Source organism: Falco cherrug, chromosome 4 (genome assembly GCF_023634085.1).
Source record: "Falco cherrug isolate bFalChe1 chromosome 4, bFalChe1.pri, whole genome shotgun sequence".
In the NCBI taxonomy this organism is placed as follows: domain Eukaryota; kingdom Metazoa; phylum Chordata; class Aves; order Falconiformes; family Falconidae; genus Falco; species Falco cherrug.
Window position 1 is genome coordinate 27437918 of NC_073700.1, and position 27980 is coordinate 27465897.

The 27980-nt window shown below is 45.5% G+C and overlaps 1 long non-coding RNA gene across 1 annotated transcript; it reads left to right on the top strand.

Moving 5' to 3' along the window:
• LOC114017236 (uncharacterized) lies at positions 1-27843 on the top strand. The gene is made up of 3 exons (XR_003562159.2): positions 1-232; positions 20095-20204; positions 25189-27843. It is a non-coding gene; the product is annotated as an uncharacterized LOC114017236 (long non-coding RNA).
• The last annotated feature ends 137 nt before the right edge of the window (positions 27844-27980 follow it).

A 27980-nucleotide genomic window follows, 5' to 3' on the forward strand; every position in this document is an offset into this window, starting at 1 on the left:
AGCGAGGCCTGGGAGCCTGCGCCCCTCTCTAATAAAGAGCTACCCACAACGCAGCTGTACGAGGGGACGCGGCCGGCGACGTGAGGGAGCTGGTGCTGCCTGGGCTGGGCGGGATGGCAGCAGGGTGGTCAGGCTGTGGAGCAGCTCTTCCTTCTGCTCCCTTTAGACCAACCTGAAAAACATCCCCAGATGAAAAACACTACTCCGTCCTAGTCAGCAGCTGTCCTGCTTGGTAAGTGCTCCAGAGCATGCTCAGGGGACCCTTGTGCGTGGCCGGGATTGTGCTTAGGCAGCCGTTTTCCTGCAGCTTCAAAGTAAATATGGAGATTTCAGGTGACAACGGGCTGCAGGTTTCTCTCAGGCCGGGCTGCAGCGGGTCTCACTGCTTCCCATGGCCGCGCCGCTGAGGCTGGGGGCCATGCTGGAGGCACGCCAGAGGGAGGGGGCTGTGGGGAGGCCTGGCTGTGGTCTTTACCCAGCCAGTTTTTAAATGCCTAAGTTGGTTTTAACAAGCTATAGGAAATAATTAATAATTAGGAGAGTTGGAGTTATTCTAATTTACTAATGAAATTATATTCCTTGTTGATAAGAGCTGAGACACATAAGGATGTCACACTGTATAAGGAACAGGAGGTGGGTGTCTCCAGCAGGCTAATTTTATATACTTATAATGCCTTCCTTATCGTTAATAACCCCATCCTACATTTAAAAAGTGCTTCTCTTCCCAAAGGACCCCAGAATGCTTTATAACTGTCAGCCTAGTCCTGAGTGCAGATACAATTGATAATAATTTTAATAAGAAATTCATCAGATTCAAGTCAGCGGAGGGTGATGCCTTCTCCCAGGTCTGAAACGCAGCCTCTGCTAGTCTGGGGGAAAGCAGCAGCTCAGTCCCAGCATCTCCCAGCCCTTTTGTGGAAACTGGCTTAGAAGGCAGCTGGTGGAAAGGAAAAAAGCCAAAGGAGCAGGCAGGACCCGCTGCCAGGCTCCCGGGATGGAGGCAGGGCCCTGTGCTTCGCTGGCTCTCAGCTTATAGGATAAATTAGCAGTTTGGCTGCTCTGAGCTTGCGTATGCTGTGGAAAGGAAGGTGTTGCTGATAAATATTATCTAACAGGAACCTGGTACCAATGAGGATCACACTTGCCATCTGACAGAGAGGGATGTTAGCTGAGAGGTGGCATGTGGGAAGTGACACGCTGACATGCACCTGCTCTCTGCGATGCAAAGTGCCACCATGCCGGAGTGTGGTCAGCTTGGGAGGAGCAGGAGACGTACGTTTGCTAGAAGTGTGAAGATTTTAGTTTTAAGTCCCAAGAATGTCCACTCAGTGAACTTATTCTAAAATTAGAGTGAGCTGTCAATTCTTGCTTGCCAAGGGAGGGCATGGGGTCGTCAATGTCATGATAATGCCACCAGGATCTTACAGGAGATTCTGCTGCTTTCAGTATGCCAAAGCTGAGCAGCTACTCTGAGTGTGAAAGTCTGCCAGGGTTGAACTGAAACCCTACTTCTGTTAAACTTGAGGATTTTTTTGCCATTGATTTCAGTGAGGCCACAGTTTTCAATTCTGGCCCTTTCAGTAATTGTAGCAAAACAGAGTAGAAGACCCTCATGACTGCTGGGTGGAAAGAAAATAATAGTGTATTGGTTTTGGCTTGAAAATTCCAACATTTGCTTGTGAATTTAAAATAGAAAATCTATTTGCCATATGTTTGATTCCAGAAGAACTACATCTCTGGAGAACCTGCTTCCTTGGGTTGCTTTGACTGGAGTGGGACTGCTTACAAATTTCTTTGCTTTTCCCTCTTCTGTTTTACTTCTCACATTTACCATTAAACTAGCATTGGCATTTCTATGCCATCTGGCTTTTTTTGTTGTTGATTTTTTTAAGGGGCTAGGGGAAGAAAGTTTCAGGGTAAAAGAGTCTGTGTTGCTAGACCAGCAGTCAAGAGAGTGAAGGGGAGGGGGAACCTAGGCTAAAATACTTTGCCAAGGGAGCCCAGGTTTCAAGGAGAGGTTTTAAGTCTTGCAAAAAGGAGAGGAAATCTCCGCACATCTGAAAGGCAGGTTGGTTCTGGCACAGCTAGACATACTCTCCACAAGGGCTGCTACAGTAAGAGGCACAGTGGTAGACAGCCCGAGAATTGCTGACATGCAGGTTACTGTTTTATTAATCTCTCTAGAAGCCAAGAAATATTTGGACAAATGAGGTTGTCCATTTTAAGGACTAGAAGGAAGTTTGAAGTCCCTCTGTACCCAAAGCCTCACATTAAGGTAGAGGTTGGTATGTTTGAATGAGGCTATTGTGAAAGGAGAGAATTGGACTTGCTGGCTTGGAGATTTCCCCCTGCTCCTGTTGGATTCATCAGTTCTCGTTAGGGTTTGGACAAGCCTGGGAGAGGCTATTTCCAATTAGAAGTTCTCAGCCAGAAAAAAATAACATAGGATTTCTTTTGAACACTTCATGCAAACAGTTTGTGGCATTCATAATCTTATCACACAGTTTCTTGCAGTCTCACATTTTCCAGACAATTGCGCTTTTTTCCCAACTTAAACCAAAGAGCTTAAACATTCAGTCTGCCCTTGCTGGCCTTGTACAGCTGAGGAAAGAGGTCATGGTTGACATTGTCAGCTGAAGTGATTTCAGACACAGTACCTGAGTGTAGTGTAAGCAGAAATTTATACTTTTTAATTTGCTTGGAAGAGTATGTTAAATGCCCAGAGAAAAAGCCTAGACTGGAGGTTGGCCAGTCTTGGCAGGGGCAGAGCTGGGGGCTGACATCAGCCTGGCCAGACAAGACCATGCATGCATTGACACACAGATCACCCTCTGCTTCACTTCTGGGGTGACAGGAGAAGAAGACATATGAGCCATGAACAAAATCATATATTGATCTTTCACAGCAAGTAATTTATGTAAATTGCACTAATGTATGTAGATAGAACTGACATTCTTTCCTGGGCTGTTTATCTCCAAAGTCCCTTGCAAAATGATCAGATTATGACTTTGCATAGCAAGAACGTCTCTTCTCTCAGCCCTACAGACCAGATATTTGTTTGTTGTTGGCATGGGCAATTTGGTTACTAATTCCCAGGGTTAATATACAATATCAGGCTATTACACTGCATTGTATCACGCTTGCTGAATAACATTACATGTGGTTTATATTTAATTTCAACTCCATTTGTAATTCTGCTGTGGTGGAGTTAGATGACCCAACAGGGCTGTGGATGTTACCCGCTGTGTTTGTAATGCACTGAGTGGCTTCTAGTTCATCCTTTGCCTCTGCCTGCTTCTCCCCAGCTCCACTACTCTTTTGCCCACACAACCTCCTCCAGGTAAATATTTGCTAATCAGTGTTCTTTATCACAGCCCAAAATGAGACTTCTTATTCAACTGTTTCACAACTAATTAAACCACTTAACAACACTAAGGGGTTTTAATCTTTTTCTACATGTTACTGTTTTACTGCTGTATAATGCTTCCTAAAGAGATAATAATGGGATGAGGCTTAACCCAGTGTTAAGAAAAAGAGCTGAAGACCTACATGGGGCATGGCACTAATCAAGCTCTTTACAATCTAAAGGACTTCACAGAGATTTAGAGGACCTGAGTTAATGCCTAGCTGTGCTACAGGCTTTCTTTCATGGCCTTGGTCAAGTCACTGAAACTATAAAGTCCTGCAGCAATTTGGGAGTACTTTCAAAAGTGATGTCAACACTTAAGAGTTCGCTGAAGTCTCACTGGAAGTCAGTGGGATTCATTACCCTAAGTCCTAATCCTTCACAGACTGAGACATCTGAATTTCATCCAGATTTCTGTCTTAATCTCTGAACATGGGGATCTCACAATCAAAGTTACATGGGAGCTTGTGTAGCAAGGCTAACGGCAGTTCTGCTCTTCACAAATGTGCTGGCAGTGGGCAGGGAAGGGTGGCTGCGAGATGTTCATCCAGGGTCTTCTGCCCAGCATTGGCCAGAATGAGACAAGACAGATCTTCCCTGGCAGCACTGAAAAGCCAAACCCTCCCCTGCTGTTCTGGTGCATGAAATCCAGTGAGTGAAATGAAGCAAGTTTTTTTCGCCTATGAAAATTAAACCTAAAATAGGGACAAAGAAGGGTAAGGGTAAAGTTCTGCAAGTTCAGCATTGCGGGATGGGGAGTGGAGGGGGTGTCCGCACTCAGATTAGGCAGTTCTGGGTCTTCAGCCTTTTAAGAGTTCTTTCAGTCTTCACAGTCTTTATGAAACCAGTTATTTTCCTCTTATCTGGGTCCCTTTTAATTCATGTTGTTTCCAATCCTCCATGCTAGGGAGAGTATTTGTGCTGGACTGTGTGGGAGCAGGGCAGTTGCTGAAAAGACTCCTGTAAGTATTAACAATAATAATGTGCACTTTATGACCATGGTTAGTATTAAAAGACATTTGACAAACACTGGACTTGGAATGAAAGGCTTTTAAAGCCCCAGCCAAGCTATTTGCAATTAGAATACAGTAATGTACATTCATTTTGTATGTAAGTTGAGCTCACAAAAATCTCCTTTTTTGTCCATTAACAAAACCACAGTATCCCCATGAACAAGTCCCCTTAATCTTCACAGTGCATAGTCTGTGATCTTATCCTTAGAAAAGCTGTGCAATGTCATGCAGCTCCAAGAGAAACAAAAGCAAAGTCCAAAGCAAAATGGACTCTCTCCCAGAATAAATAGCACTGACTTGGGGGCACACCAATATCTGAGGGTTGTTGCAGTTTGAATGAAGTGTACAATGTATTTAGATCCCAGAAAAGTGCAGAGGGCACAAATTCCTCCTGGTCCTGTATAAAAATGAACAGAAGTCAGAAATAAGGGAGTTGAGCAGGAGCACAGCAGCGACTCCATTTCCTCTCCGTCTTGAGTGTCTGTTCACGCAAGCTCAAAAATAGAGAGTAAGAGGCAGAGTGCACAGACAATAAATGTATCTGTAAACTGCCTCCCTGCTTTGCCTTTGTTTCACTATCCTTGTTACAGGACTTATAATTTTTTCTGATCTCAGAAGTGTGCATGAAAGATGGAGTCAATCTCAAGTCCCTGGGCAGATCACCACAGAGGGACTGGGGGCTGTGTTTCCACAGCCTCCTTGGGCTCCCGTCTGCCAGCGCAGGGCATGTGAGCCATAAGACCAAAGGAGCCCTCCTGGGTTGTGGTGACCAACCCCAGCTGTTGCAAGCAGCCGTGTCACATAAACCTGCCCATAAATGTATCTGACAGCCTGCCCTCATTATTGCTGTGAAGATACTCTCCAAAAATCCACTCCTCTGACAGTCAAAAAACTTTCTAATTTCCAGACTATGTCTGTTTTTGTTGGATCTTATGTCCTTTAACTCTTCTTACACAAGGTTCATAACGGTACAGAGAACAGTTCCACTCTGCCTAGCCTTTCCCTTTTGACATCTCTGGTGGTTTTCTTCTCTTGAAAAACAAGCTGTCCATACTCCCTGCTCGGGCACCAGCAGTTTTGCAGGACTGGAAGCAAATGTTCCAGTCTGAATGACTTTCCTGAATGGAGCCTTATTTCATTTTCTGGTGGCTGGGCCACTCTGAAGGCTTAGAGCCAGCCAAAGCAAAGCACCAGGCAGTAGAAATCAAGGAAGCTTTGAGCTGTTTAAATACAGTTTATCCTTCTCTTTTGGATAAGCTGTGTTGACTCCTTTTCATAAACTAATATACCTGGATCTAACCGAGTGAAGAGTTGCCCAGATAGCCTTTGGTCATGGCTGTTGTATCCCCATCCTCCAGCTGACCTCTGTGTGTATGCTTGCAGGCATTGTTACTCCTGTAATAAGTAGGCAAGGACAGGTTGCAAAGAAGGCAGAGAAGAACCTGACTCATTCCCAACCTTAAGCGAAACATCTGTCTTGCTGTTGTCAGATGAAATCAAATATTCACTTTTGCACATTAAGAAATTTAAAGAAAAAGTCCTTGTGGGGAGGGCTGTCAGCTCGCCGAGGAAGTTATTAAGTTGGACTTAAAGGATTTATGGGAAGAAGTGTTTTAGCTGCCCCCAGAGCATCATACTAGCCCTAGTGTTGTTCCAGTTATTTTATCTGACTGCCTTTACAGATATTTCGGGTAATTTACCTGCACAGCCAGCCTCAGAATTGCTATTTTGAACACAATTGCTGTTATTTGTGAAAGCACCACTCTCAAAAGCAATATTTCATCATTACTGTAAAACATCATCCCTGCAATTATCGGAGAGAGTGTCTGTAGGAATCTTATGGGAAACACTGTGACGCCTGAAGCAAGTTCCAAACCCTAAACTTGCTCTCATTAGTGCCTGGCTGTGACACGACACTGTCTTACCCCAGAATGAGAGGAATGAGAATCTGGCCTTTGCACTGTCGTGTGTGCAGGCACTGGATTAGCTCAGATGAGTCTGGCTTCTTAAAAGCACATCGCTTTTGGAGAAAGAGCACCACTTTATTTCCAACAGAACTCCAAATAGAGTACAACCCGATGAGGAGTTTCCCCTGCCTTGGAGCTAGCTCTTACGTTGCCTTCCCTCCAGCCTTTTCCAGCCAGCCAGCAGTGCCAGCACTCTGTAGAAGGTTTTCCAGACTCACTGGGAATTTAGGCTTGTGTCTTAGATGATCACCATACAACCCACCTGGCAACTAAAGGGTGGCAGCTTAAGAGACCTCATAAGGGAAAAAATGGGAAAAGGTGATCTTCAGTCATCTGTCTGTATGGAACATCACATTTCTTCAGCAGATCTCCCTGTCACAGTAAACTTGTCAAAGCTGGTAACAATTCACCAGTAAAAGAGGTCGGGGGGATTATAATTACAAAGACATGTCTTCCTTTTGTAAATTGTAAGTTAAAAAAAATAAATCATTTGTTTTTAGTCAGCTGTCCCCCTTGTCCTCTGGAAACAGTGGGGATGTGATATCTAAAAAAGAAATCAGAAAATGAGCAAACATCCATCAGAATGGAAATGTCTGACTTCAGGAGGGAAAAAAACCCCACATTTAAAATTGGAAAATCACCTTGACAAATTTCAACCTTCCATAGCCACTGCCTGAGGAAGGAGTTTGCAGGAAATCCTTTGCTCACTATTAGGTACATGCACGGAGCTGTAAAATCAGTTAAAGACTGTTACCCTTATCTGTTTACTACCAGAAATTTTAGATGAAAAAGGGCTCCATCTGCTTAGACATAGAGTTGACCTTCCCTAAAAAAAAGGCTTTTAGATACGGAGATTTTGTTTCCAGATTTCTTCTCATTTAATTTTACAGAATGACTTTACCAAATGGGAAGTGCGTGTGATGGTTTGACCAAACGAGAAATCCAGGTAGTGACAGCTGTTGTGGTGCCTTGTATTATATAGTGCAGGCACACAGAGTGGGGGAAGGAAGGTTATTGGTGTTATCAAGACATCACTGACGAGTACAGCAATCACAGCAAAGCCTGACTGACACTTTCAGCAGCTCCTGTACTTAAATGAGCACAGATGTAGATACAGTAAAAACATATAAGCAAAGTCAGCTTCAGTGCAAGCCTCGACTGTGCTGCAGACAGGATGACTGACTGTGCCCAGTCTTCTTCAGGCAGGTGGTTTACTTGCTAATTGAATGCACAACTGTTAAAATTAAAGCCATCCAAAGTTACCAAGAGCAGGATGAAATGTAAAGCTTCCTGTGATATTTATTCAGAGGAGTATATTGTTTTCCAGGGCTGCTTGGTTCACGTATCTCATTTTTGAACAAACTGCACTTCACTGTGTCACCTGCTGAGTTAACAATTTGTGACAATTACAGCAATTATTCTGCTACAGTAGCAATGCTGTTGCCCAAACATGTTCAAAGAATGGCTTTACTTAAATGAACAAGAATACCATGAACCTGCAAAACCACTTGTGGATTGAATAATTTAATTTTCTGATTCTGTTAATTCACAGTATTGAAATACCAATAACTCTGTTCATTAACGGAGCAGTAGAAAAGTAGGAGATGATTGATGTGGTGCTTTGCAGAAGCTTTGCAGACACTTTGGGAGAACTCAGTTGCATGGTATGTGAACACATGTCTTCTCTGCAATGTGGAAACGGCCCAAGGCAAAGAATCAATTGCAAAGGTTGCCCTGAGGCTGGGTCTAGCAGGGAGCCAAGAGTAGGACACTGTCGTCCTTGCATCAGCAGAGTGAGCCCACAGTCACACCTCGCTTTGGGCTGGCCTCCATCCCAACGCCTGGGTTTGTGTCCTCCTGGGTGGAGGCTGCCCACAACTGTCCACTGGGCTCTGCACACACCTCTGGGCCCAGCTCCTGTATTTCTTATCTCTGCAAAAGACTGAACAAGCCATTTCTTCAAAGGAGGCAGTTGGCAAGTGCTTCTGTAATAACCAAGTTATTATATGTGCAGCTTTTTGTTTTGTAGCACTCTTCCAGCTTTATCACAGCATTTCCCATCTCTAAGCAGTCTGTATGACTCCTCAATTGACAGATGTTTATTCCTGAGGTCATGATCTTTCAGCCAGAATTTTACACAGAGACTTTTTCTTCCATTCCACCTTCGTATTTTAACAAGAAGTTGTGGCATGAAAAGGGGAGAATGATACTGAATACTCCACTTAATAAATGGAAATTCAACAAGGGCACTAGAGGACGTGACTACCTCATAACTTCCAAATTATGCTGGATGTGAAGTAGCAAGATTATTCTGGATGGGTCCACTTGATTTCTTGCCAAGGTCAGGACTGTGGCATTCTTGATGAGGAAGCGGTTGCTCGAGTTGCTTCATCAACTATTTACTTCAGGTTTAATGACATCTCAGTGTTATTTTTTATGTTCTTGAGTTGTTTGCTGTTTGTCACTCCATTTACAGCTGTGGAGGTCACCCATGTAATTCTGTGAAAGGCAACATATATCCAGATTTCTGTCAAGGCTGCACCACGTTTTGCCTCTTCATCTTAGTTAACATTACTTTGCAGTTTTAAAGTAATTATTTCTCACCCTCAGTGATGACTGCTTTCTCATTCCTTATAGACTGGGTCCCTTCTGGTCCTGAGCTACCAAAAAAAAAAAAAAATCTGTCCAGAATATGTTCTGTGAGGAGCCTGTACTTTACAAGTTCCTAGGGTTTTGCCTCCATTTCTCTCCTCTGCAAAGTATTAACCAGTTATACTGTGGGTCCCACCTCCATTCTCACACTAGATTTTAGGTCCAATCTGGGATCGACTGTTTTCAAGACTGTGTTTTTTGTGAGGTTAGTCATGTTGTAATTTGATTTTTTCCCCTTAAAAATCCAAGCATTTTTCAACAAGATGAGGCTTCCTGGATCTCTGCTGGCTGCTGGATTTTCCCCAGACCAACAGTGACATTTGTGGAAGACACACAAAAAATGCGAGGGAGTGGCACTGCAACTGTTGGGTGTTGTGGATGTGCAACAGGCTGTGGAAGAGTTAAAGCAGCACAGTGACAAAGCATTGAAATGTCTGCAGAGCACATCTTACCACCCACAAGTTCTCCCTGCCCTGAATCACCAGGCTGCCTCATGTTGGCTGAAAGTGTCTTCTGCACCCTCCTAAAGTCCCTCCATGGACAGAACAGCCAAATGAGAAACATTATAGCCTTGGTTATAGCAGACACCTTTTATAGACCTTGAGAAAAGGGGCTGGGAGGGACCCTGAGACGTCTCTAGATTATCCTTGAGATTATTCTATATTAGTGTTCAAAGTCAGCCTGGCGTAGTGGAAGGTGTCCCTGCCCATGGCAAGGGGTTGGAACTAGATGATCTTTAAGGTCCCTTCCAACCCCAACAATTCTACAGTTCCATGATACCATCCCTAAGGATGGGAGCAGCCTGAAACAAAGAGCCCTGGAGACAGATCCCGCAGTGCCCCAGGCAGATCCTGTCACACTTCACCTTCCCTCTTGACAGCTGTCATTCCTACATTTTTGCCTAAATTTTCCAGGCACAAAATTCATTATTTGTTGACCTGTGCCCAGGCAACAAGCATAGCAGATCAGTCCCTTTCTCTTCTCACCAGTAGTTTTTTCTGAGGGGTCCCTCAAGGACGAGCCCTGTATAAGCTGCTGTTGACTTCGCCTGTGTGGCCTGATAACAAAACAGTGACATATTATCTTAGCTTGCAGTTTTCCTCTGTGACAGCAAACACAAGTTTGTTTTTCCTAAGCAAATACACTTTTTCATTTCTTTGTCAGGGAAGGAATCACTTCCGCAGAGTATTTACAATGCAAAGCCCAGAGCTGTGCAGGCAGAGTGTGGTAAAAGATGCTTTCCTCTCCAGGATCCTGGGGTGAGGACTGACTGGCAAAGTTGAGCAGTGCCCTTCCCTGACCCAGAGCTGTCTTCTGCAATGCTCTGTGCACCGTGGGACAAGTCAGGCATTAGAAGTCATGGCCCTGGAATATATATTTGCTTTCCATACAATGGAGGCAAGAAGTTGTGAGTGAAGAATTCAGGGCTTTCAAAATTAGTTTTGTTCTGCTTAGAATGAATATAAGAGCACAGGAGTTTCTGGAGAAAAAGAAACCATTCAAGACCCTTTGTGCCTCCGGGTGTAGCTGCTAACCCAGCACCCAGCTGACAGACATCTGAATTTGTGCTGTGAACCGCATCCTCTGCAGAGTTCATCCAGCAGCGTGTTCTCACTGTGTAGCTTCCTAACTCCTCTGCCCTCTTTCCTGTCCTCACCCCAGCTGGACCCTGCTCTAACTGCTGTGGCCCTCATTGCACAGATGGGGAGACCAAGGCACACTGAACTTGGCCAAGACAGTCTTCATCCAGATCCCTGCAATGCTTGCATTCATTTTCCTAGTCTTTTCACTGGTTTCTGTGAAACTTATGACGAGGTCACTCAAACCCAAGGTGTGCCCCTTGTAATTCAGGTTCCCCACATCAAGAACTGGTCACTGGTCAGGATTTTATTTCTTTTTTTTTTAGTGTAATGTTAGTTGTTGTGGTTTCTTTCCCTTTAGGAAAGTATAATTTATTAAAGCCAAAATTGTTGATGGGAGCTGATTTGACAAATTTCTCCGTTCAAAACCATTTCCTTTGGGGGGAAGCATTGAAACTGTTGAAACAAGCACATCTGTATTTTTCAAACAAAAAATGTTTTGATTTAGGGTTCAGAATAAGTTGAAAATATGTAGGACAAAGGAAAGAGTCAATTTTAGCTTAAAAGAAGAAATGACAAAAACATCTAAATCAAAATAAACCCTATTTTCATATCACTTACATACAATGGTCCTATAGCCCCAAATTATTTATTTAACAATTATTTTCATTCTCAGGCCGTGAAAAATCTCTGGTTTCAGTACTTGTCTTATTTGAAAGGGGATATTTTTTTAGGGGTGCAGTTTGGAAAGCACTTCAGGTCACTAAAGCTGTTTCTTCCCCTCTGGCATTCAGAACTTCTCAGTTTGAAGACTTGGCTCTTCCCATCTGAAATGGGCGAAATCCCTCGTGGGTGTGGAGACAAAAGCCTCCATGGGTGAGACTGCCTCCAGGAGAGGACATGACGCAAGCACCCCGTGGCAGTTCTCCCTCCTGCCCTGCGGCTCTACTTACTTTGTAAGAGCACCTGGACTACAGTCTCAACCCATGAGACTTTGCCCATACACACAAAACAACCAGGTTTTTGCAGCAGTTTGGGCCATGCTGCTGTCACATCCCCAGAACACCAATGCAACGCGTAAGACCCATTGGCTTCCCCATGTCCATCAAGAGGAGGGAGGATGGGATGCCTTGGAGATGGCCGTGGCATCCCAAAGTGGCCGGGTTTGAGTCTGGGAAGGGCAGAGAAACGCCATTCTTGATTCTCCTTTTCAGAGAACGGAAGACAAGCAAGCACTGGTCCTGAGTACAGGGAGTAACAAAATAAAGTTGGGCCATCTGCAGAGAGCTCAGTGCCTGCTGTCCCACCAGTTACATAAGGATACTGGGCGGTGATCTGACTACACCCAGGAAAGGGTGATTTCAAAGTAGACCAGGGATGAGGCAGGGTCTAGGAATGAATCAGAGTCCAGGGACTCGTGTCTGTGCTACAGAAGAGGAAGGCATTTGTTCTTGATCCTTGGAGGAGCGGGACAGCCTTTGCATTTGCCTTGTTTCCCAGTGAGCTCTCCAAAGATGTCTCTAATTTCCTCTAATTTTCCTCTTTCTTTCTGCATAGCTTGGTATCCGCTCCAGGTGTTGTCCCGGACTGCTGGCTGATTAAAGTGAACCAGATGAGAATATTTTTCTGATACTGAAGTGACTTTGGAACAGGCACCATCAAATTATGCCTTAACAATACTAACCTGTATTGAGTGCCCGATCCAAGACCTTATAGGAACCTTCGCACTTATCTGGTGACTTAGTGAAATTTGAATAGGGCTTGTAAGCCTTGATGAAAAATTGTACTTTACACCAAAATGTGGCACAGTCTGTGCTGGACCATGACAATAAATCTGCCTCCAAATTACCTGCATCACTCAGGCTTTCTTTAGATGAAAGATGGGCCTGTCTACTTCTTCATTCATCTTATCTCATTTCCTTGAGGAGGGGAGGAGAGGATGGGGATGCTGGGCAGGTGGCAAGGGAAGCAGAAAGGCTACTTTGGTGTTGTAGTTTAGGAACCAATAGCGTATTAAGAAACTATGAATAAATTTTGCCTTTAAATATTACTCTAAATGTTGCTTTACTTGAATTCAACAAGGACAATGTATTGACCTTCTCAAGGTTAATGGCTCAATGACTTACTAAGAAAAAACATATGCAAGGCCAAATTGATTCTTGTGTTAATTATTTCTCTGGACAATATAAAATGTATTTTGATACATTTTCCATGATACCTGGAAAGACATTTCTGCTCATCAGGTTATAGATGTTGCAGGCAATGACAAGGATGGTAGGAGTGTGCTGATTGCTTACACTTCCTTATACATGAGCATTTCTTCCACTGCAAAAACCCACCAAAAGAAGTAAATTTCTCATGAAATTAGATGAAATCTGTTTGCTTCTGCCCTGCCTTACCTCCAGTGCAAAATCTTGGCAGTTGAGCAAAAACTCAACACAATCCAATTTATGGAATCAATTGTGACAGCTCACATGAGTCTGAGTTTTACCTCCCCTGAAATCCTTGGCAAAAAAACATCTGCAGCTCATTGTTAGCATATGGAAATAGATCTCTGGATATAATCAATGAGAGAGAGCCAGCACGAAGTGAGGGTGTGCCCAGTGCTGGCCTTCAGGGATGGCTTCTCATCCCAGTGCCTTGTCAATACTTGTGTCAATGACGTGGAGGAAAATCTGGAATCATTACTAATAAAGAATGCAGATGACTCAGATTGGGAAAGTGGTAAATAACAACAACGAGCCATAGATGCAAGTGAGCTTGATCACTCAACAAATCAGATGCAATCAAAGTACGGCTTTTTTAATACAGCTAAATATATAGGCATGGGTACCTAGATGAACATATGCATATACTCATGAGAAATCAGTGTGGCTTGTAAACGTTCCATATGGGTAAATTATGCATTTTGCAAGCATTAATACTTTATTGCTGCCAGACTGGTAGGTTAGTATAGCTTGGAGGAGTATTTTCCTGATGTGTTACCAACATAAGAAAGACACAGAGCTGCCTGTGCAGTGCTTTTTTACACCATCTTCTGCTGCAGCCCAGTGAGGCTTGAGTGTTCTGACACAGTGAGGCAGGTTTTGAGTACAGGTTACATGAAGTTGTTACCATTGCCTTGAGAGAGGTGGGCACTGAGGTTCCACTTTTCCATGCTTTCCCCGTAGGAATTCAGTGCTCAGGACAGTAGGATGAGTGGCAGCTGGGGATTATTCTTCATGCATGTGCAGGGCACCTTATCAGCTCCATCCAGTGCAACCTTCCTTTTCTAATAATCTCTTTGCTCATTACAAAATGAAGCCAGCCCCTAAATTTCACCAGAAGCAGGGTGCTGCTGCATTTGCAGAGTCCCTTGCAGATGCCTTTCCTATCTGTGGCTCTTTCTTCCCCAGGGCTGTTATTCCCTCTGTAATAGAAGTGGGTCTCTGGAGTGGTTGCTTTCGGTGCTGACAGCTTTCTGATTAATGGCAGTGACAGCTCAGTCTCCCCCTGTGTGCTGGGGAAAGCTGCACAGGGCTTTCCTCTCCCTCCTCTTGGCTCAGCCTTTACCTCTGTGGAAATCTATCCATCACAGCAACCACCTGGCAGGTAAATTCAAAACATGCCATCCAAGCTGAAAAAAAACCAAGCAACATCAGCACAGCAGAAACAGTATTGTTGGAGGTATGAGGATAAAGTGCAGCAAAGTTTGTAGGGAGAGACAGCATCATTTATTAGACCATGTACATACTAGCAGGGGGGGAAGTGGGACAAGCTTTTGGACACACAAAGATTTCTTTAGTCTAAAATCAAAGCAACCATCTCCCAAGCTGAACAGAGTTTGAGACTTAACTGCTTTGAGGTTACACTATGTTCATCTGTTAGTGTGGGGGAAAAGGGGGTTGATACCTACAGATCATCTGAGAAGGGCAGGAATAAAGTCACAAAGCTTCTTTGAACAGAGGCAACCAGCTGCTTTTCACTGCCCTGCTAATGGATTAAGCAGGGATGGAAAAATTTACAATATATCATAACACCAGCAACTCTGTTAGTCCTTGATTTTTAGCAGCCAGCAGAGTTGTGAATTTTAATTGCAAGATTTAAATGCAGAAACTATCTACCAAGGTCTTATCGTGATCTTTGACTCTGGGAAAAGCTAGGAAATCACAGTTCTGAGGGCTCTGATGACGTGAGACGGGATGGGGGCTGCGTGTAGTGCGCCGAGGGGAGGGGGCTGACAGCCCTGCCTCTGCTGCTAGCTTGGCTGCGGAGCTGACAGGACAAACAGGCAGAGACTTGGAATTAATATTCCCTCCTAACACAATAAAAAAGTTAAACTTTGCAAGTTGAATCCCAGTATTACCAAGTGGGAAGGGAGAGAGCAGGACCATCAGTGGCAAAGAGCCAGGCAGACAAGACTGAGATCCAGGAGCCTGAACTCTGCCTGCGCCTGCCCACTGAGCATCCGCAGCTCTCCCTGCCTGCATCTAAGGCTAAAATATGGGGCTGTTTGGAGCTTCGTGTATTTAGAAGCTGCCATTCAGTGAGCTTGTGTCAAGCCACAGCAAACCCAAGGGCTGGGGTTGCACTGGAGCGCCAGGAGCGTAGTTGGAAATAAACTTTTTGGCCATAATGGCTAAACAACAGAAGCCACTGCTACTGCAAAAGAACACGAGCCGGGATAAACTTTACAGTGATTTATTCCTTATTGCAAAGGCCGGGGCCCAGGAAGGAAAGAGCAGGGCAGGAGGGGGGTGTGAAGTTTGAGGCAGACCATCCTAATCCCCTCTTAGGCAGAAAGCATTAGCACAGCCTTGGAGAGAATTTGTTGGACTCAAATGGGGTGTGTCAGGCGAGCAAAGCGCTCGGCAGAGCTGCTGCTCACTGCACAGGCCAGTAGCGCCCTGAGCCTTTGCCATCTTGTCAATAGGAGGAAGGGAAAGCAGTTTAATCCAAGCTCAGTGTGTATTGGAATATAACCTAAATAAGACAGCCTGAAAGCCCAAGAATAAACCGGCAAGGAAAGAAATCTCTTTGTTCTGTGTGCTGTCTGCTGAAACTTCCCACTTCTGAGCTGGAAAAACCCTTTTTGTCTCTCACTTTGGATCTGTTTCTTCATTTCCTTTTACACAGGCAACCGAACACCACTGTCTGCTGCCCTCGCGTCCCAGCAGCCTTCCCCCTCAAACATCAAAGCTGGGGCCCACGTGAAAGGGAGCACATGGCAGACCAGGAAGATCCCTTGACTGAAAGATTCTTTGAAAGCTGGTTAAAAAATTAATTGCAGCGTTGAGATTGCTGTCTGCGGTTGCTTCCTAGAGCCAGTGAAGCATTGTCAGGAGGGTAACAAAGAGGAATTCTTCAGGAAGGCTCTAATTTTTGAATTGTAGGGCCCTGAGGCAATTTTGGTGTTTATCAAAGGACTCAGACTTCCAGCGGTGTTAGGGTTTGAAAACCTGGGTTTTCAATCGATATTTCAAGAGGCAGACGCTGGCTGGTACGCTGCATCAGGTTCCCCCCCCACATGACTCCCAGCCTAGCTCTCACTAGCTCTGTCCCTCTCATGTATATGTGATGCACAAGGTCACTGCATAAATACTTCACACACTTCATTTTCCTTTACACAAGGCAACTGGTCTCACTTGGGCAGTTGGATCATTTTGGGTGGATTCTCTGATATCTACAGTGGAGTTAAGCTCCCACTGGTTGAGGCTGTTTCTCAGTATGGACACAAATGCCATGGGTTTACTTTCAATGCAGTCTGGTGAAAATAACGTCTATAGAAGATGATATCTCTAACCTTGCTGCCTAATTTGGGTGCAACTGCCCAACAGGTTTAAAAGTTATTAAAAGGAGACTACTCCTCTTTCTCTCTCACACACACACAAACACAGGATAATCACGTAAGCCTGGTTTCCTTGGGAAACCAACTGAAAAAATAGCACTAGCACATAAACATACTGTAAGATGTGAAAACAGACCAACAGTCCTTCCAGTTGGGGAACATGAGAAAAGCCACCGGCAAAGTGCCCTGAGCTAGCAAGGTCAGCGCAAGTGGGCTGCAGCTCAGAAAGGGGAGCAGGCAAGCACCTCTCCCCAGGCTGCAAAAGCAGCATATGAATGTGTGAATGCTTTACTAGCTGCTCTCTTTGAGCTCGAATGAAGGCAAAATTGCTGTTAATTAATGCATCACATAACAGTATAAATCAGAGTCTGCCATGGCAAAGAGAAGTTCACAAATGGCCAGTTATGTGTGGAAGTAAACTGTGGGTAACAGCAAGTGGCCTCCTTAGCAAGGGGCTGAGGAGCAGCTGCCTGGGCAGGTGACCCGTGTGAGCTCCCCATGTTTGTGTAGCTACCACTGGTCCTGTGTACATGTCACCTGGGAAATTCCCATGGGACACCCCAGGGTTACTGTGGCCTAGTGCATTTGGACTGCTGGGAAAACAGCACTGGAAACGCCTGCAGGACTGGCACAGCCAGTCTATCCACTCTCCTGCAATTTCTTCATACCTATGACACAGTATAAGCAAAGAGGAGAAAACCTCCATCTGCAAATCAGTTCCAGTCACAGAACTCATGTTGTCTAGACCAAACGAATGGGACAGTGTGTGCCAGGCCAGATACTTCTGCTGGGATGCAGCACGGAGTGATGCTCACAGGGAGAGCCCAAGAATTGAGACTCCTCGGGGGTAGCGTGCCCATTACTGTCATGTTGGTCTTGCTGTAAGGCACTGAACATGCTGTATAACACATGCTGATTTTCAGCTGGGTTGTGTTGACCTGGACAAGTCATATTAAAGCTAAAAGTTTTGACATCTCACTCCTTGAATTCTGCCTGCCATGTAATTAATCCCACTGAGAAAAAAATAAAATGACTAGCTGCCTGCCAAGTGGTGAGGTGAAGCTGCCTCAAAGGGAAACCTTCAAACACCGTGCTCTGGCCTCTTTATTTTCCTTTCATCATTTATTTGGCTATCTCAGTGCTATGTGCACACACACACCACATCCTGTTTAAACGCACACTGCATCCTCCTCAGGAAAGGATGATAGAAATCACTGTCCAAGATCAAAGCAAAGTGCAGCTTATAAACAAGCTGAGATTAAAAAAAATGCAGAAGTGTTCCTCAAATGTTTCATCTGTGATGTTGCTTCATTGTACAAGGGACTGAGAGGACCTTCACTGGAGTTTGTGTGCAGTCCTGGGATCTGGCTCTCAAGGGGAATTTCAGGCTGAGGCAATGTACAGAAGGTCAGCCAGGGCCAGACCCGCCTGACTGCCGGGAGCTGATAAAGAGACACCTTTCCCACCAAAATGAGCACTAGTTGCTCCTAATAGAAGATGCTGAGAGTAAGTACAGAGAATAGAAAACTTTGTAAAGAACAAAGATGTGGGAGAACCCAGCCTTGTAATTTAGGCTAGACATTAATTGACCTTTTCTAATCATGGGAGGAGAAAGACTCTGGGATGACTTTCACATGGAAATAAGGAGACCAAGATGCTGATCTAGTTTTATAATGGAGCTTGGTATGTTCATGAGGAGGGACCTGTGAACTGTGCAGAACTGGTCATCCAAAGCTGTCATGTCCAACAGTGGGAATATTTTGCTCATTGTGTTGCAGTAATAAAAGGCTTTCACCTTTGGCCATATGAGAGGTGGGAGGGAGTTATCAAGGCTTCAAAAGTAGTGTGTGAGAAGAACTCTGTAGAAAAACTCTTGCACGGAAGAGGGAAAGACCTGGTAAGATCTGTAGACCTGCGTACCCTAAGCTATTGATTTAATTAGCTCATAAACATCCTGTTTGGATGTCAGTGATTACTGAGCTGAGGGCTGGATGCAGTCACGATGGTGGTGAGAAGAAAAGGAAACCTGCATCAAACCAGATATTGCCAATGAGAAAGGAGAGAGAAGCTACCTCCTCCTGCAGTCCTCAAATGCTACCCAGCCCAGAAAGAGTGAGCAACTGAAAAAGTGGCAAGGCGGTGAAGAAAACCGAAAGCAGAAGTGGTGTCCTAAAAAGATGAACAGGACTTCTTGGTGATTAATAACTCCCTGACCTGAATGGAATAAATACTAGATGGAAAGTGGCTGGGATAAAGGCCAGGAGGAGCTGCAGATGCACCTCTCTCTGGTCTCCTGAAGACACCCCGTGCCTCTGACGGAGCATAAGAGCACCAAGTGGGTAAAGAGTCACTGGCCACCAAAACCACCTTGTACCCGAGGAGAGGAAAGCTATAAAGGAGAGTGGGTTTGGAACCACTTCCTTCACATCTCCTTCCCACCAGCCGCCTGAAGACAGTGGCATTACTTGTCTCCCTCGAGAAGCTGTGCAAAGCCCTGCATGACAGGCAAGGAGGCACTCCAGCACTCCAATCGTGATGCCTTAAATAAACTCACGTAGGGTTAGAAGATTAGGCCCAGGAGGATGAATTGAATAAATCTTGCCAAGGGAACTTGATTGCCTTTATGTGATATAATTACAGAGTGAACTGAAGGAAGGGAAGAGAGCAGCTGTACTTGGGTATATGCAGGGAGCTGAGTAAAGGCGCTTGGTACCATGCCTCATAAAAAATGGCACGTTCAAATTTTCTGGCTAAACAATAGCTAACTTTGTAAGAAGGTGATTTTGTTCTCGTGAGAAGCCCACCAAGGAACAGTCCATGTAGGAGAAATCCATCACTCTCCAAGAGGAGCACTCCTAATGTCTTGCCTCTACCAAGTTTTTTGTAGTGGGTAGAACTCTTAACACCACAGGCCGGAGTTAAACCCTGCCCATTGTTTTCACACCAACTGAAATTAAAGGCTTCTGAAGGGAAAACGTGGGTCAACTGCTATGAATCAACAGAGCTCCATGGAGGACCATGGATTCCTGCTGATTGACCCCAGATGGATAATCCAGCTGGTTCTGATTTGCACTGGCTTTACCACTCTACATTTTCATTCGTAGACCTTCCAGGATAGTTTATGTAATCTATTAGGATCCACCCACTGATCTCCAAATAGTTTTCAAAAGCCAAAGGTGCTTTTTGTGTTTTTGAGATTGATATCTTGCTGGCAGCATGATTCAGGTTTCCGGCAGCAGGTATGAGGTTTAACTGCAGGAAATTAGCTTATTTTTAGACGAAGAGTTCGCTGGAGGTTTGTGTAAATGGATTTTGCTGGGTGTCCTGTTTCTTAGGTAATTGAGTATAAAATTTTAACTCTTGCTTTTAATATAGAACCTAATCTGAAGGAAGAGTTACAGAGTGGAACCAGAAAAGTTCATACCCAGCTAAATACCTAAGGCTGGGGGGGATGCATGAACTGACAGTCCTGGAGACTGGCAAATTAAAACATCCATGAAGTTTTCAAGCAGCAAATAATGTTGGGCTAAAGAGAAAAGCACTGGTTTTGATTCAGTTTTAACCTGAGGCTTTTGATTTTTTTGTGACAGCACCTTGAAAAAACAATGGAAAAGTCTAAATTTTCTTATGGAAATATTGTGTGTTGCAGAAGATGAATTTCCAGCTCAAAAATCAAACCAAAATCATGATGACAGAAAAACACCAATTGGCCTTAAGCAACTATCCACTTGTATCCAGAAATCTGGACCCGTGGTTGATGTAAGTATGCGTAGAAATGAACAACCCATGGGTTCAGCCTTTCTTTCTCTTCTGTGGGACCAGGTATCCATTTTGTTAGTGTTTTTAAAATCTGTTCATCTCCTCCTCTCCTTGATATGATAAATTCTATGTTATTAGAGTGCCAGCACCTCATCTTTGAAGCCCTCGGTGGGTGCTCATTCCTACTGCTTGTCTGTGATGGGAAGGGCTGAGACCTGCCCAGCTCATTTCACATGGCACAGAGCTAATCTCTCCAGCCTGTCCAGGGGAAAAAGAGCAGATTAGCACTGAGAAAAAGCTTTTATGGGGGAGCAAAGCAGCGAGAAACAATGTGCAGCTTACATCAGCATTGGATACAGATGTCTGAGTCCGTAACTTGCTCCCAGCTGGCTAGCCTGGTAGTGCCAGTGCTCCAGCATTCAAAAAGCCTTTCACTGCTGCTCCTTTTAGGGGGCTTTTGTGGAGGGGGAGGATAGAGGGCTGGCAACATGTTGGCAGAGATCTGGGAGGTGGGGATGAGGGTTAAAGCTTGAATCCTATCAAGTTCCTTCCCTTGACAGCTCGAGGAAGGGGAAGAGACCACCCCCTTCCCTTCTGCACAGCTATTCCAGCCTGAAAAAGCCTAATAAGAAGGATAATGGATTGATTTAACCTTTAAGGGAGGCAAGCGTGGCTGTGCATCAGCTGCTGTATGCACAGCCCCCAGCTCGGCGTGAGCGCATCCGGCACACACACACATGCACACATGCCCCACGGTGCTCCCATCACATGCGTCGATCCATGTGAGAGTAGATCCGACACGGTGCAGGAGACATTCGCCCACGCAGATCTCATTAGTTGTCTCGAACAGGGAAGGAAACGAACATGACTGGAGAAGTCCTAGTCCTCCTTTCTGTCTCTCTTATGCACCCATGCAGAGGGAGGGGGGAAGGGGGTGAGGGAGCAGCGTCAAGAAAAGCTTGGGGGGGGGGGGATTAATGAGCGTGGCTGTGCTATAGTGATGAATTTTTCATATGGCCTGAAGTATAATTGTAACACAGGAATGAGTGCTCTGGGGAGTTGTTTGGCTGTTGCTATCGGGTGTTTTTTAGCTATTGATGCACAGGGGGTAGATGCAAAAGTTGGTTGTGCTGTGCTTTGAGGAAAAGCCAGCAAAGTGAAGGTGTCTGGAGTGGGCTTTGGGGCAAGAGCAGGAGGATTTTTACCATCTGAAGTGTCAGGCTCACTGCTGCTGACTGATCCCAGCACCATGCTGTCTCTGATGCTTTCTGTGGGGCCAGCTCTGCATCAGGACATTGCTGTGCCCCGGGGCCCTCAGAAGGCGGGGAAAGGCCATGTCGCCCTCCACCCTGCCCTGTCCATCTCTTCTATCACAGCAGGGGCTGGATGAGATGGAGCTCATCATCCCTGGGGAGTCCCCAGGGAGTGTGGTACAGTAGGATGGTGTCTCAGTGCATGTCTGTGCCTTTCTCAAGTGTGCAGGCTTCGAGGCTCCTGTAGGAAAGACTTCATCCAGGGCATGGTGGCTGCTCCCACCCCTAAACCCAACCCCGTCACACAGTTCTGGCCCATCGTGTTGGCCCTGGGCTTAGTGAAGAGGCCACATTTTCTGAAAGCTCTTGAAGCTGTAGGTCTGCCTGTATGGTGCTACTGGAGCGGCAGAAGGGGTATGCATCCAACAGGAGTCCAGGTCAAGGTGAACAGCAGCTGGGGATGGAAACCCTGGGGAGGCCCAAAGGGAATGAGAATGGAGGGAAAAATTCACTTCCTACTAGTATTTAGTTATTATTCATAATCAGTAAAGACGAGATGCTATTAGCATGAAGAGGCTTGCTAAGATGCCACCTCTTTAGAATCTGTGCATATGTATTTCAGTGGAAAGTGTTTTGCAGTCAGGTGCAATGCCTTCTCCTCCACTGGCAGCTTTTCAGTCTAGCACAGAAAGCTGTGCTGTAAACTTACAGGAGTTTACAGAGCTTCAGTGTGCGTTTGCAGATCAAACCATTTCTCTGCTTTGCCACCCCACAGCTTCCAAATCTCCTCCCTAGCATAAAAGCACACTGGACTGAGCAAGTGCCCATAGCTGAAAGGGAAAAGCTGGGTGGCTTTTTTATTTTATTTAATCCACATTATAGCCAAACCATGGGAAATCCTGTTAAAAGATCAGTGCGGATTTTCTGAGTTGAGGGAAATGTTACATCTCAGTCAGGGAGTCCTTCGGATCAGCCAGGCTTCACGAGGACAGAACCACTGCAAAAAAATCCCTGAACAAAGGACAGGGAAGCCACACACTGATCAATTTGTCAGCCCAGTTCTTCATTTTCTTAGTATTTTTCAAAGAGAAAAGGGAAAAAAAATACATTGAAAAACTGTGTGCTGCTTGCAATTGCTGATTTCATATTGTTTGTTTCCTTCATGCCATGTTGCTAAGGGGAGAAGCACCTGCCCTGGCAAAAGAACAAAAATCAGGTGCGACAGGGCTGCTGCCAACATCGTGGGAACCCCAGGGCTCGGATTTTGTAAGCTGAAATAGGAGAGATAACAAATGAAGGCAAAGCATCTGAGAAGCCTAAAAAGCAATGGATTAAGCTGGGCACAGACAATGAGAAGGTGAACCCCAGTCTGCTGAACTGGGATACACTCTCCGCCATGCAGGCAGGGATGAATCAGGTTTTCCTACCGAGTGGTGCGCAGCCCTGTGGGGCTAGCCGGGGGTCTCGCCCCAGTGCTTCAGGCAGTTGCTCGGTGCATAGCATCCTCCCTCCTTTGGGATAAAGAACAAAACGTAGGCAGGGTTGGTCTGCAGGTGCCAGGCTGGGGAAAAGCCAGGCAGATCAGGAGAAGGAGGGAGTGCTGATCCCCCAGAGGTTTTCTCCTTTCTGGTGTCAGAGAGAGCAAAAGAGTAAGCAGGGCTGTGCCAGCCCAAGGACTTATTCCGGCTGTGCCCTCAAAGGAGTGGGGAACAGGGCAGAGAGGGAATAGGAGGTCCCAAGGCACACAGTGTGGGATGCTGGATTATGTACCAGGGACCCGCCACTACCGCTCTATATTTTTCCTCAGACTCCCACTGCTGGGCAGGGTTTGGCTAGATGCTTGGTTTGACTCCTTGCATCCTGGGAGGATGGAGAAGCTTGTCTGAGCTCCCAGTGGGGAAACTGAGATCTGCACAGTCTCCCCCAACACTGTGGTTTGGATGCAGCTGGGGCTCAGTGGGGACTCCGGGTCCGCTCCCCTCCCTGGAACCTGCTGGCAGCTACTTACGGAGAAGAGGCTTTTTCCAGCCACGTGCAGGAGCCCACACATGCTCCCCCAGCCTGGCCTTGGCCTTGAAGCTGCTGCTGAATGCTGAGGCATCAGGGAACATGCCAAAATACCAGTTTATAGCCAGGTTTTTGTGCTGGATGCTTATAAGCCCCTTCTAGTCCTTTCATTAGCAGTGGGCAGGTCAGGGAAAGAGCTGCCCCAGCTCCTCGGTGCTCTTACCCATCCAGCCATGCTCAGCACCTCGCATTCCCATGTGCAGGCACTTCCCTCATGACCTGGCTGGCTCCAGGTGTTTTCTGTTAAAGCTGCAAATATTTTCTGTAGGTTTTTTTAACCTTTCTTTTGGGAAAAAGAACAAAAAGATTTCTAAGTGACTTTAATTTGGAAGGCTGGAGTATTTCTTCCTCCTTCTCTCCCTTTTATTCTCTGTCTTTATTTCTTTGTCTGCTATCTAAACAATTTGAATTCCTCAGTAGCTACTTTCTCTGTCTCTTCTTTTCCCAACCTGTGTGCATGGGGTGGGACAGCATAGGGATGATTTATGTGGATGGGAGAGCTAAGGTGGCCCAGTAGATGAACAGTGGGAACTGGAGGACACAAGCAGAGGGCACTGTGTCATCCCCAGCTGCCAGGGACAGCTCCTGCTGCATCGCCAGCCCTGTCCTTGGCCACACAATGTGGGGCCACCCCACATACCCAGGACAGCACATTTGCCAAGTCGCTGCACAGACCCCTTTTCCAGCAACAGCCACCCCTGCAATCAGATGTGAGCCACAATCCCAGTCATCCAGGGAACTTCCCTTGCTTTCCACGCAGGGCCCCATAAAGCTAAAATTAGCAGTGTTTCCCTCTACAAAGCAAGTAATTAGTTCAGGAGAGGGCACAAGGAGAAGCGTGAAGAGAAAGGGAGCTCCCCTTATAAAATATTTACCTCCTCAGCTTCAGTGAATGCCTCCTGAGAAATTTTGTGGAACAGTCTAATTAGGCTCAGCGCTCTACTTTTGTTTCCTGCATCTTCTGCCCTCCTCTTTGCTCATCCTTTATTAATGGGGCCTTTGCATGACATGACGGGATGTTTGTTTCCTAAGGGGCTTTTTATCCCTTTGTTCTTGCACAAGAAGGGAAAATACCATTACATCTAACAGAAGGGAGTTTTCTTAAAAGATGTGCAGAAAAGTATTTTAGATGTTTTTATTTACATGTGTGTGTGCATATGCGTGTCTATATACATACACACGCATTCCTGAAACACAAGCAAGTCTTTCTTGTGTGGACCTGCAGTTCCTTACTGTAAGTCCTTTTCCTGATATTTACCCTAGATGTACCTTACCCTTTTTAACTTAGGGAATTTCTTTCTAGTGACACCACAGCTCAATGATAGAAGATCAGTTTCAAAATGAAACACGTGGTCTGAAAAGTATCCAGCGACATCTCATTCGACTTAGACTCTTTCTAATGTCAGAATCAAGTAATTGTTTTATAAAACTCGAATTTGCTAGAAGGGCTTAATGCATTTTTTAGTACAACTGAGTAATAAAGTAATTGTAGATTTATTGCTGCTCTTAATACTAGGGGAAAGATACGTTGTTCCACTTGGGACCACTTAAGCATATAGTGTTTTAAAGGATACAATTGGGCAGCACAGATTTATTATTTGTGCTGAGTGAGAAGTGTTGATTCACCTCCCTTTTTCTTTTTTTTCATGTGGATTTGGGGGAAGAAATGGAAGCGTGGCTGTGCAATGCCTTACCCGCAGCCATTAGGGACAGAAATCTGGCTTGGCTCTCCCCAGCTGCCCAGAGCCTTCGGGGCAATGCCAAGAAAATGACCTGCTCCTGTCACAGCCCCTGGCACTCGGGCACACATTTTTATCTCCAGTGTAAAGTGCAGCAAAAGACTGTTCTGAATTTCTTCATGTAGTGAACGAGCTGCTGAAATAATACTGGCTGGCAAGCCATTATGTATTTTTTATTACTAAGATAGTAAAATATTGAAATGACTTCTGACAGAAAGAGAAGAGCAAAGGAAAACACCCAGGAGAAATTATTTTATCTCAGAGGTTTTAATTGAATGGTGTAAAACATTTTTATGGTAAAAGAAAGATGATTTATTTTGCTGTTATGATCATCTATGCTATAAAAGAGTGCCTCCTTTGAAAAGCTTACACACTCCTGTGTTTACCTGCTATCATGTATTTGGGGGTTTCTGCTGCATAGATGATTCTCAAGGATAGGTTTTTTTTTCCCTCTCCACCTTTTTTTTTTTTGTTCCTTACCACTGCCTAAAATCTTGTTTGTTTATGTGATTGACTCTGCAAGGGTTTTGCAATCCTCTGAGAGAGCAGTGGAAGGTGGCCATGAGCCCGGCACGCTCATTAGCAAACCTGAGCCTGACCTTTTCCAGGGGCTGAGCCGGAGCCCCGTGCACAGCGTGGGACCATGCTGCTGTCCCCAGGAGCCAGTCCCCTCCTTTTCTCCATGGCAGAGATGAGACCCCTAAGAAAGACATTCACTCAGGGCTGGTTTTTGTAACGTTCAGCAAATTTCCTAGTGAATGGGATTTGACATCTGGTAACAGTTCGTTACACGATTTGATGGTTTCCTGGAGAATCCTAGAGATGCTGTCATTTAGCAAATGATTCTTGCAAAAGAGCCAGTTAGCCCTGTTTTTATTCCCTCTGAATGGCTGGAAAGCAGATTTCATTTTTAATTTCAGACTGGTTGGTCCTTCATTCCAGCCTCTTGTGCACACTGTGCCCAGGGAGGGACCTTGGTGCCACGCGAAGGCTATGACACTGAGCTCAGGGGAGCAGCTGGAGCAAGAAGGTCCCGTTTGCTGCTGATGTGTGTTGGAGGGTCTAGGGTGGGAGCTGCTCTGGGTCATGGGAAGGGGAGAGATTTGCTGAAAGAAGGCAAAAAGCAGCAGTACCCTGAGAAACGTGGAGGTCTGTATTTTATCTCTGGTTGTCAGAGGAGAGTTTCCCTCCTCAGCGCTCAGTGAGGGTGTGGGGTGTCATGGCACAGGTCTGTGAGGATTACCCAAAAGCAAACACAGTCCAAGAGAAATTCAAAAGTCAGCAAATGCTGCTGATGTGCCCTATGTCAAGGGGATTCAACCACCAAGATGGATCAAGGTGGACACATGCGCAAAGCCCCTCATTTTGAGGGGCTGGATGGGAGTATGTTGGGATTGATGATGTTGATGGCAGGTCCCATCTCCTCTCCCCGTCTGGTGAGCAGCAATTTGGAGCTGCAACTTTTCCATGCTGGCTCAGAACTGATGGGGAGAAAAGGGGCAGGCAGGCAGCACTCAGTCCCACCTGGCTGCTGCTAGGGACCCATGGGTGGGCCAGTGGGTGCCCCTTGCCCAGCATCCATCCCTGGGAGCCGTGCTGAGCTGCCTCTGTTCTGGGGCTCTGGCAGCACTCACTTCGCTGACACTTTTAAAGGGGGCAGCTGTTCTCCTCTTGCTGAAGCAGCCTCCTATTGCTAAGGCAAGATGATTGCATTTCATACCTTCCCAGCTCTAATTTGCACTTCTTTGGGGAAGATGGTAGGACAAGTTATATCAGAGCAGCTGCTGTCTCACTAGGTTTTGAAGGAAAATGAAACAAAACACTCTGTATTTCTTTTAAGTTGTTTTAGTGCTTACAAAGTGTGCCTGGCTGACCTCTTGGAAGGCTGAACATCTGTGCCAGCAGAAATGGGGATGTTCTAAACCACTGAGAGGCAGGTTTTTGGGGTCCTCCTTCCTGCTGTTCTGCTATATGCCCCCAAATAGGGGACTGCAATAGCACTGCATGTTCACTTAGTGCCTACCTGGTACCCCAAAGTACCTGGTGCTGCCTCCTGAAACAGCACAGCTCCTCCCAGGTGCGAGCCAGTGGATTGAAGCATTTTTTTTTCTTAATTACTTTTTCTGAACAGGCTCCCTGTAGAGGTGACTGTCCCTCCCTGAGGGGACAGCCTGGTCCCCATGACCAGGTCAGGGCTGGCCCATCTGCTTGTATGTCATCAGCTGAAAAGCTGCTTCAATCTTATCATCTTGCCTGAAGTGCAAATACGGCTGCCACGGCTGCTTTTCTTAGCAGCCTGGTAAGGGCGAGTACCTCCAGGGCTGAAGAAAAAAGAATCCAGTGGTGAGATTATACAGAGAAATGTGGGCTGACTTTTAAAGAATATGTACGCTACAGAGCAAGTGAAACCATAGGCATTGTTTTGAGTAATTTCTGAAGATTTTTTTAAAAACTATTTTTTTATTTTCCAGTCTGCTAGAGCAGACTGCTGACACACTGGAAGGAAACCGTGGGGTGCATATGTGATAAGGATTCCCTCGCTGTATTTCTATTGTTTTTTGTATTAAACACTGACATTAAACCTCGTACATTTAACGTGTTAAATCCTGTCTCAGTGTTTCTATAGAAACAAGCTGGCTGCTCATTACAGCATGAGGATTCCCAGGCTGACCTCATCAGAGCCTCCCTTGGTAGTGTCTCTCCCACTCTCTGGTCAC